The sequence below is a fragment of the Coregonus clupeaformis genome, unplaced genomic scaffold (genome assembly GCF_020615455.1).
Source record: "Coregonus clupeaformis isolate EN_2021a unplaced genomic scaffold, ASM2061545v1 scaf0044, whole genome shotgun sequence".
Lineage (NCBI taxonomy): Eukaryota > Metazoa > Chordata > Actinopteri > Salmoniformes > Salmonidae > Coregonus > Coregonus clupeaformis.
The window spans coordinates 785,001-794,430 of record NW_025533499.1 but is presented as its reverse complement, the minus strand read 5'-3'; the positions used below and the strand labels follow the sequence as shown (position 1 = coordinate 794,430).

The window sequence follows — 9,430 nt, the reverse complement described above, 5'->3', positions numbered from 1 at the left end:
AGCCCCATCCCAGACTGCTCCCCCTATGGGACCCCTGACCCAGCCCCATCCCATACAGGCCTGCTCCCAGCTCTGACCTGTCTATGTACACATGATGAAGTTTAAGTTCAATAAGTTTTCACTACAGTCAAATCCATAAGTAAGCCAGAGTGGACCAGTACAGGAGCTCCTGGACTAGTCAAATCTAATAATAATAATAATATGCCATTTAGCAGATGCTTTTATCCAAAGCGACTTACAGTGATGCTTGCGTACATATTTGTGTATGGGTGGTCCCGGGGATCGAACCACTACCCTTGGCGTGACAAGCACCGTGCTCTACCAGCTGAGCTACAGAGGACCTGTATTTATAAAGGAAACCCCATACAGGAGCAATGTTAGATGCTGATCCATTCATGTTAGGCATCAGACAAGTCAGTATAGCTGAAACCACAGGGTCCATGTAAAAAAAATAAAATAAATACCTTAATAGAAAATGAGCTGGGAAATCTCTGACTTCCGACTTCAGTGCGTTCAAGAAAACTGGGAAATCGGGAAAAAACAAGCTCCGACTGGAAAAATTAGTTTTGAACGGTCATCCAACTAGGAACTCCAACTCTGGGCTCTTTCTTTAGCTCCGACTTTCCTACCTGAAGAGCGTTAATGAAGAATTAACGAGGAGGACACTTGAATGACCTTTATTAGAATGTTTTCTTTGCAAAAAGTGACAATAATTTTTCATGCCACGGGAGGTACCGGATCCGGCCAAATAGGTTCCGGAATGAAACAGTCCCAAACGGAGAGGTGCCGGATCCTGTTCCGGCAGGATACGGCTCAAATTAAGCACTGTACTTGAGTAAAAGTCTAAAAAGTATTTGGTTTTAAATATACTTAAGTATCAAAAGTAAACGTAATTGCTAAAATATACTTGAAGTATCAAAAGTAAAAGTATAAATCATTTCAAATTGCTTATATTAAGCAAACCAGACGGCACAATGTTCTTGTTTTTTAAATTGACGTACAGCCAGGGGCAGACTCCGACTCTCAGACAGATGAGTCCAGATCAGAGGCCGTAGGGAGGACCAGGGCTGATCTCTTGATAAGTGTGTGAAATTGACAATTTTCTTGTCCTGCTAAGAATTCAAAATGTAACTTGTACTTTTGGGTGTCAGGGGAATGTATGGAGTAAAAAGTATATTATTTTCTTTAGGAATGTAGTGAAGTAAAAGTAAAAGTTGTCAAAAATGTAAATAGTAAAGTACAGATACAAGTACAACCCCCTGTCTCCCTCCACCCCCCTTCCCCCTCTCCCTCTCCCAACCCCCTGTCTCCCTCCACCCCCCTTCCCCCTCTCCCTCTCCCAACCCCTGTCTCCCTCCACCCCCTTCCCCCTCTCCCTCTCCCAACCCCCTGTCTCCCTCCACCCCCTTCCTCTCCTCTCCCAACCCCCTGTCTCCCTCCACCCCCTCAACCCCCTGTCTCCCTCCACCCCCCCTCCTCTCTCAACCCCTCTCTCCTCCACCCCCTCCCTCTCTCAACCCCCTCTCTCCCCCCTCTCCCTCTCCCAACCCCCTGTCTCCCTCCACCACCCCCCTCTCCCTCTCTCAACCCCTGTCTCCCTCCACCCCCCTTCCCCCTCTCCCTCTCCCCAACCCCTGTCTCCCTCCACCCCCCTCTCCCTCTCTCAACCCCCTGTCTCCCTCCACCCCCCTCTCCCTCTCCCTCTCCCAACCCCCTGTCTCCCTCCACCCCCCTCTCCCTCTCCCAACCCCCTGTCTCCCTCCACCCCCCTCTCCCTCTCTCAACCCCCTGTCTCCCTCCCTCCACTCCCCCCTCTCTCAACCCCCTGTCTCCCTCCACTCCACTCCCCCCTCCCTCTCCCAACCCCCTGTCTCCCTCCACCCCCCTCCTCTCCCAACCCCCTGTCTCCCTCCACCCCCCTCTTTTGCTCTCTCAACCCCCTGTCTCCCTCCACTCCACTCCCCCTCCCTCTCCCAACCCCCTGTCTCCCTCCACCCCCCTCCCTCTCCCAACCCCCTGTCTCCCTCCCCCCCCCCCTCTCCCTCTCCCAACCCCCTGTCTCCCTCCACCCCCTCTTTTGCTCTCTCAACCCCCTGTCTCCCTCCACTCCACTCCCCCCTCCCTCTCCCAACCCCCTGTCTCCCTCCACCCCCCCTCTCCCTCTCCCAACCCCCTGTCTCCCTCCACCCCCCCTCTCCCTCTCCCAACCCCCTGTCTCCCTCCACCCCCCCCTCTTTTGCTCTCTCAACCCCTGTCTCCCTCCACTCCACTCCCCCCTCCCTCTCTCAACCCCCTGTCTCCCTCCACTCCACTCCCCCCTCCCTCTCCCAACCCCCTGTCTCCCTCCACCCCCCTCTTTTGCTCTCTCAACCCCCTGTCTCCCTCCACTCACTCCCCCCCTCCCTCTCTCAACCCCCCTGTCTCCCTCCACTCCACTCCCCCTCTCCCTCTCCCAACCCCCTGTCTCCCTCCACTCCACTCCCCCCTCCCTCTCTCAACCCCCTGTCTCCCTCCACCCCCTCTCCCTCTCCCAACCCCTGTCTCCCTCCACCCCCCCTCTTTTGCTCTCTCAACCCCCTGTCTCCCTCCACTCCACTCCCCCCTCCCTCTCTCAACCCCCTGTCTCCCCTCCACTCCACTCCCCCCTCTCCCTCTCCCAACCCCCTGTCTCCCTCCACTCCACTCCCCCCCCCCTCTCTCAACCCCCTGTCTCCCTCCACCCCCCTCTCCCTCTCCCAACCCCTGTCTCCCTCCACCCCCCTCCTCTCCCAACCCCCTGTCTCCCTCCACCCCCCCTCTCCCTCTCCCAACCCCCTGTCTCCCTCCACCCCCCTCTAAACCCCCTGTCTCCCTCCACCCCCTCTCCCTCTCCCAACCCCCTGTCTCCCTCCACCCCCCTCTAAACCCCTGTCTCCCTCCACCCCCCCTCTCCCTCTCCCAACCCCCTGTCTCCTCCTCCCCCTCCCTCTCCCAAACCCCTGTCTCCCTCCACCCCCTCTAAACCCCCTGTCTCCCTCCACCCCCTCTCCCTCTCCCAACCCCTGTCTCCCTCCACCCCCTCTAAACCCCTGTCTCCCTCCACCCCCTCTCCCTCTCCCAACCCCCTGTCTCCCTCCACCCCCCTCTAAACCCCCTGTCTCCCTCCACCCCTCTCCCTCTCCCAACCCCCTGTCTCCCTCCACCCCCCTCTAAACCCCTGTCTCCCTCCACCCCCCTCTCCCTCTCCCAACCCCCTGTCTCCCTCCACCCCCTCTAAACCCCCTGTCTCCCTCCACCCCCTCTCCCTCTCCCAACCCCCTGTCTCCCTCCTCCCCCCTCCCTCTCCCAACCCCTGTCTCCCTCCTCCCCCCTCCCTCTCCCAACCCCCTGTCTCCCTCCACCCCCTCTAAACCCCCTGTCTCCCTCCACTCCCCCTCCCCTCTAAACCCCTGTCTCCCTCCTCCCCCCCTCCCTCTCCCAACCCCTGTCTCCCTCCTCCCCCCTCCCTCTCCCAACCCCCTGTCTCCCTCCACCCCCCTCTAAACCCCCTGTCTCCCTCCTCCCCCCTCCCTCTCCCAACCCCCTGTCTCCCTCCACCCCCTCTCCCTCTCCCAACCCCCTGTCTCCCTCCTCCCCCCTCCCTCTCTCAACCCCCTGTCTCCCTCCACTCCACTCTCCCCCCCTCCCTCTCCCAACCCCCTGTCTCCCTCCACCCCCCTATAGCTATTCATATGGTCTCCCAAGCCCAGACCTGCTTAGCTTTAATATTTGTCACTGACTACTACCAATGTGCTATGGTGAGAATGATTATTGAGAGATCTTAATAACTAAATATATTCAATGTTGCCATTGAAATCATTCCAAAGGGTAGGTTTAACAGGGAAAATTGTACATGTTAGTCATTTAGCAGACGCTCTTATCCAGAGCGACTTACAGTTATTTTTTTATTTTTCATACTGGCCCCCCGTGGGAAACGAACCCACAACCCTGGCGTTGCAAACGCCATGCTCTACCAACTGAGCTACATCCCGGTCGTGGCCGGCTACGACAGAGCCTTGATACGAACCAGGATCTCTAGTGGCACAGCTAGCACTGCGATGCCTTAGACCACTGCGCCATACTTTAGAAGTCATGTATCATCAATTATACTGTTTAGGCCGTCAGTATATAGCATTTCAAAGTCATCAACAGATATTGTGGTCCTCTGTAGCTCAGCTGGTAGAGCACGGCGCTTGTAACGCCAGGGTAGTGGGTTAGATCCCCGGGACCACCTGTATGTAAAAATGTATGCACACATGACTGTAAGTCGCTTTGGATAAAAGCGTCTGCTAAATGGCATATTATTATTATATTGATTCAATTCAACCCAGGGTTCAACTAACAATTGACAATACAACAGGCCTAGGGTTTCAAGATCTGGCTGATTTCAAATTTAAATCTTCAACTCCAAGGTGTCTGACCTACTGATGAAGGAAGAGATGGAAAGGTCAGGTCAGGTCAGGACAGGACAGGACAGGACAGGACAGTAATAGAACAGACTATGACATCATGCTACTTCAGAAAACAAAACTCAGATTCAGGAGAGGGATTGAAATACAGAGATGGATATGACAGGTTTGGATGGTCAAGCAAACTTTCAACTTCAACTCCTACATTTTAGAGAAGACTCTATGCTCCAATAGGAAGCCAACAGACCTCCGTAACCTATCACCAGGGACCTTTAATGACCTATCCCCAGGGACCTTTAATGACCTATCCCCAGGGACCTTTAATGACCTATCCCCAGGGACCTTTAATGACCTATCCCCAGGGACCTTTAATGACCTATCCCCAGGGACCTTTAATGACCTATCCCCAGGGACCTTTAATGACCTATCCCCAGGGACCTTTAATGACCTATCCCCAGGGACCTTTAATGACCTATCCCCAGGGACCTTTAATGACCTATCCCCAGGGACCTTTAATGGAGAGGTGAAGACAGACATCAACAAGACAGAAGAGTTCCTGGAGGATGTCCTCACTCCACCCAAGTACGTCTACACCTCAGTATTACACACCTTACTACAATACTAATACCTCAGTATGATACCAATGCTGGCTCCACCAATAGGCTTTATATGTACCACCTACAGAATAGCACTGCAGTCCAGTAAATTCAGTAAAGGCCTGCAGCTTAATGGTTGACCCAGATGCTTCTCCCTGTGTATCTCTGTCTCTGTGTCCTGTTTTCCAGCAGGTATCCCAAGCTGGCCGCCAAGCAAAGAGATTCCAACTCGGCAGGAAACGAAATTTGTAAATGTTTTACATTTTTAGTCATTTAGCAGACGCTCTTATCCAGAGCGACTTACAGGAGCAATTAAGGTTAAGTGCCTTGCTCAAGGGCACATCGACAGATTTTTCACCAAGTCGGGTCGGGGATTAGAACCAGCGACCTTTCCGTTACTGGCACAACGCTCTTAACCACTAAGACATCTTTGCCAAGTTCTCAGCGTACATCAAGAACACCAAGCGTGACGCCAACAGAGGCTACCCTCTATTCTATACCCCAGGGTTCCCCAGGCGTGACGCCAACAGAGGCTACCCTCTATTCTCTACCCCAGGGTTCCCCAAGGGTGACGCCAACAGAGGCTACCCTCTATTCTCTACCCCAGGGTTCCCCAGGCGTGACGCCAACAGAGGCTACCCTCTATTCTCTACCCCAGGGTTCCCCAAGGGTGACGCCAACAGAGGCTACCCTCTATTCTCTACCCCAGGGTTCCCCAGGCGTGACGCCAACAGAGGCTACCCTCTATTCTCTACCCCAGGGTTCCCCAAGCGTGACGCCAACAGAGGCTACCCTCTATTCTCTACCCCAAGGTTCCCCAGGCGTGACGCCAACAGAGGCTACCCTCTATTCTCTACCCCAGGGTTCCCCAGGCGTGACGCCAACAGAGGCTACCCTCTATTCTCTACCCCAGGGTTCCCCAAGGGTGACGCCAACAGAGGCTACCCTCTATTCTCTACCCCAGGGTTCCCCAAGCGTGACGCCAACAGAGGCTACCCTCTATTCTCTACCCCAGGGTTCCCCAGGCGTGACGCCAACAGAGGCTACCCTCTATTCTCTACCCCAGGGTTCCCCAAGGGTGACGCCAACAGAGGCTACCCTCTATTCTCTACCCCAGGGTTCCCCCAGCTGGCGGTCCGCGGGTGGATTTATTCCCCCCCAAGTTTTCTGAGCAAAAATAAAAAAGTAATCTTGGACATAAAAGACAGTAAAAACAGGTTTGAAATTGTTATGTTTCAGTCAAACATTATATCTGTTTGGGATTCTTGCGGTCAATTTGCCGTCTACAAATTATTTATAATTATGTTCCGGCCCCCCGACCATCCGCTCAAGAACAAAATCAGCCCATGATTGAATCTAGTTGACAATTCCTGCTCTACTCTAACTCCTAAACCAGTCACTTTATCATTTAACCTCTACCCTGACTCCTAAACCAGTAACTTTACCATTTAACCTCTACCCTGACTCCTAAACCTAAACCAGTCACTTTATCATTTAACCTCTACCCTGACTCCTAAACCTAAACCAGTCACTTTATCATTTAACCTCTACCTAACTCCTAAACCAGTCACTTTATCATTTAACCTCTACCCTGACTCCTAAACCAGTCACTTTACCATTTAACCTCTACCCTGACTCCTAAACCAGTCACTTTATCATTTAACCTCTACCCTGACTCCTAAACCAGTCACTTTACCATTTAACCTCTACCCTGACTCCTAAACCCCAGTCACTTTACCATTTAACCTCTACCCTGACTCCTAAACCAGTCACTTTATCATTTAACCTCTACCCTGACTCCTAAACCTAAACCAGTCACTTTACCATTTAACCTCTACCCTGACTCCTAAACCTAAACCAGTCACTTTACCATTTAACCTCTACCCTAACTCCTAAACCAGTCACTTTACCATTTAACCTCTACCCTGACTCCTAAACCAGTCACTTTATAATTTAACCTCTACCCTAACTCCTAAACCTAAACCTAAACCAGTCACTTTATCATTTAACCTCTACCCTGACTCCTAAACCAGTCACTTTATCATTTAACCTCTACCCTGACTCCTAAACCAGTCACTTTACCATTTAACCTCTACCCTGACTCCTAAACCAGTCACTTTACCATTTAACCTCTACCCTGACTCCTAAACCTAAACCAGTCACTTTACCATTTAACCTCTACCCTGACTCCTAAACCAGTCACTTTACCATTTAACCTCTACCCTGACTCCTAAACCAGTCACTTTACCATTTAACCTCTACCCTGACTCCTAAACCAGTCACTTTACCATTTAACCTCTACCCTGACTCTTAAACCTAAACCAGTCACTTTACCATTTAACCTCTACCCTAACTCCTAAACCTAAACCAGTCACTTTACCATTTAACCTCTACCCTGACTCCTAAACCAGTCGCTTTATCATTTAACCTCTACCCTAACTCCTAAACCTAAACCAGTCACTTTACCATTTAACCTCTACCCTAACTCCTAAACCTAAACCAGTCACTTTACCATTTAACCTCTACCCTAACTCCTAAACCAGTCACTTTACCATTTAACCTCTACCCTGACTCCTAAACCAGTCACTTTACCATTTAACCTCTACCCTGACTCCTAAACCAGTCACTTTACCATTTAACCTCTACCCTGACTCCTAAACCAGTCACTTTATCATTTAACCTCTACCCTAACTCCTAAACCAGTCACTTTACCATTTAACCTCTACCCTGACTCCTAAACCTAAACCAGTCACTTTACCATTTAACCTCTACCCTGACTCCTAAACCAGTCACTTTACCATTTAACCTCTACCCTGACTCCTAAACCTAAACCAGTCACTTTATCATTTAACCTCTACCCTAACTCCTAAACCAGTCACTTTACCATTTAACCTCTACCCTGACTCCTAAACCAGTCACTTTACCATTTAACCTCTACCCTGACTCCTAAACCTAAACCAGTCACTTTATCATTTAACCTCTACCCTGACTCCTAAACCAGTCACTTTATCATTTAACCTCTACCCTAACTCCTAAACCAGTCACTTTACCATTTAACCTCTACCCTGACTCCTAAACCAGTCACTTTATCATTTAACCTCTACCCTGACTCCTAAACCAGTCACTTTACCATTTAACCTCTACCCTGACTCCTAAACCAGTCACTTTATCATTTAACCTCTACCCTGACTCCTAAACCAGTCACTTTACCATTTAACCTCTACCCTACCTCCTAAACCAGTCACTTTACCATTTAACCTCTACCCTAACTCCTAAACCTAAACCAGTCACTTTACCATTTAACCTCTACCCTGACTCCTAAACCAGTCACTTTACCATTTAACCTCTACCCTGACTCCTAAACCTAAACCAGTCACTTTACCATTTAACCTCTACCCTGACTCCTAAACCTAAACCAGTCACTTTACCATTTAACCTCTACCCTAACTCCTAAACCTAAACCAGTCACTTTACCATTTAACCTCTACCCTGACTCCTAAACCTAAACCAGTCACTTTACCATTTAACCTCTACCCTGACTCCTAAACCTAAACCAGTCACTTTACCATTTAACCTCTACCCTAACTCCTAAACCAGTCACTTTATCATTTAACCTCTACCCTGACTCCTAAACCTAACAGTCACTTTACCATTTAACCTCTACCCTAACTCCTAAACCAGTCACTTTACCATTTAACCTCTACCCTGACTCCTAAACCAGTCACTTTACCATTTAACCTCTACCCTGACTCCTAAACCTAAACCAGTCACTTTACCATTTAACCTCTACCCTGACTCCTAAACCTAAACCAGTCACTTTACCATTTAACCTCTACCCTAACTCCTAAACCTAAACCAGTCACTTTACCATTTAACCTCTACCCTGACTCCTAAACCAAACCAGTCACTTTACCATTTAACCTCTACCCCTAACTCCTAAACCAGTCACTTTACCATTTAACCTCTACCCTGACTCCTAAACCTAAACCAGTCACTTTACCATTTAACCTCTACCCTGACTCCTAAACCCACCAGTCACTTTACCATTTAACCTCTACCCTAACTCCTAAACCTAAACCAGTCACTTTACCATTTAACCTCTACCCTGACTCCTAAACCTAAACCAGTCACTTTACCATTTAACCTCTACCCTAACTCCTAAACCTAAACCAGTCACTTTACCATTTAACCTCTACCCTGACTCCTAAACCTAAACCAGTCACTTTACCATTTAACCTCTACCCTGACTCCTAAACCTAAACCAGTCACTTTACCATTTAACCTCTACCCCTAACTCCTCTAAACCAGTCACTTTACCATTTAACCTCTACCCTGACTCCTAAACCTAAACCAGTCACTTTACCATTTAACCTCTACTCTAACTCCTAAACCAGTCACTTTATCATT

The 9,430-nt window shown here is 49.8% G+C and overlaps 1 pseudogene; it reads left to right on the top strand.

Annotated features, from left to right (window-relative positions):
* Positions 1-4,599: 4,599 nt before the first annotated feature.
* Positions 4,600-9,430, top strand: part of LOC121555708 — a 9,902-nt pseudogene continuing 5,071 nt past the window's right edge.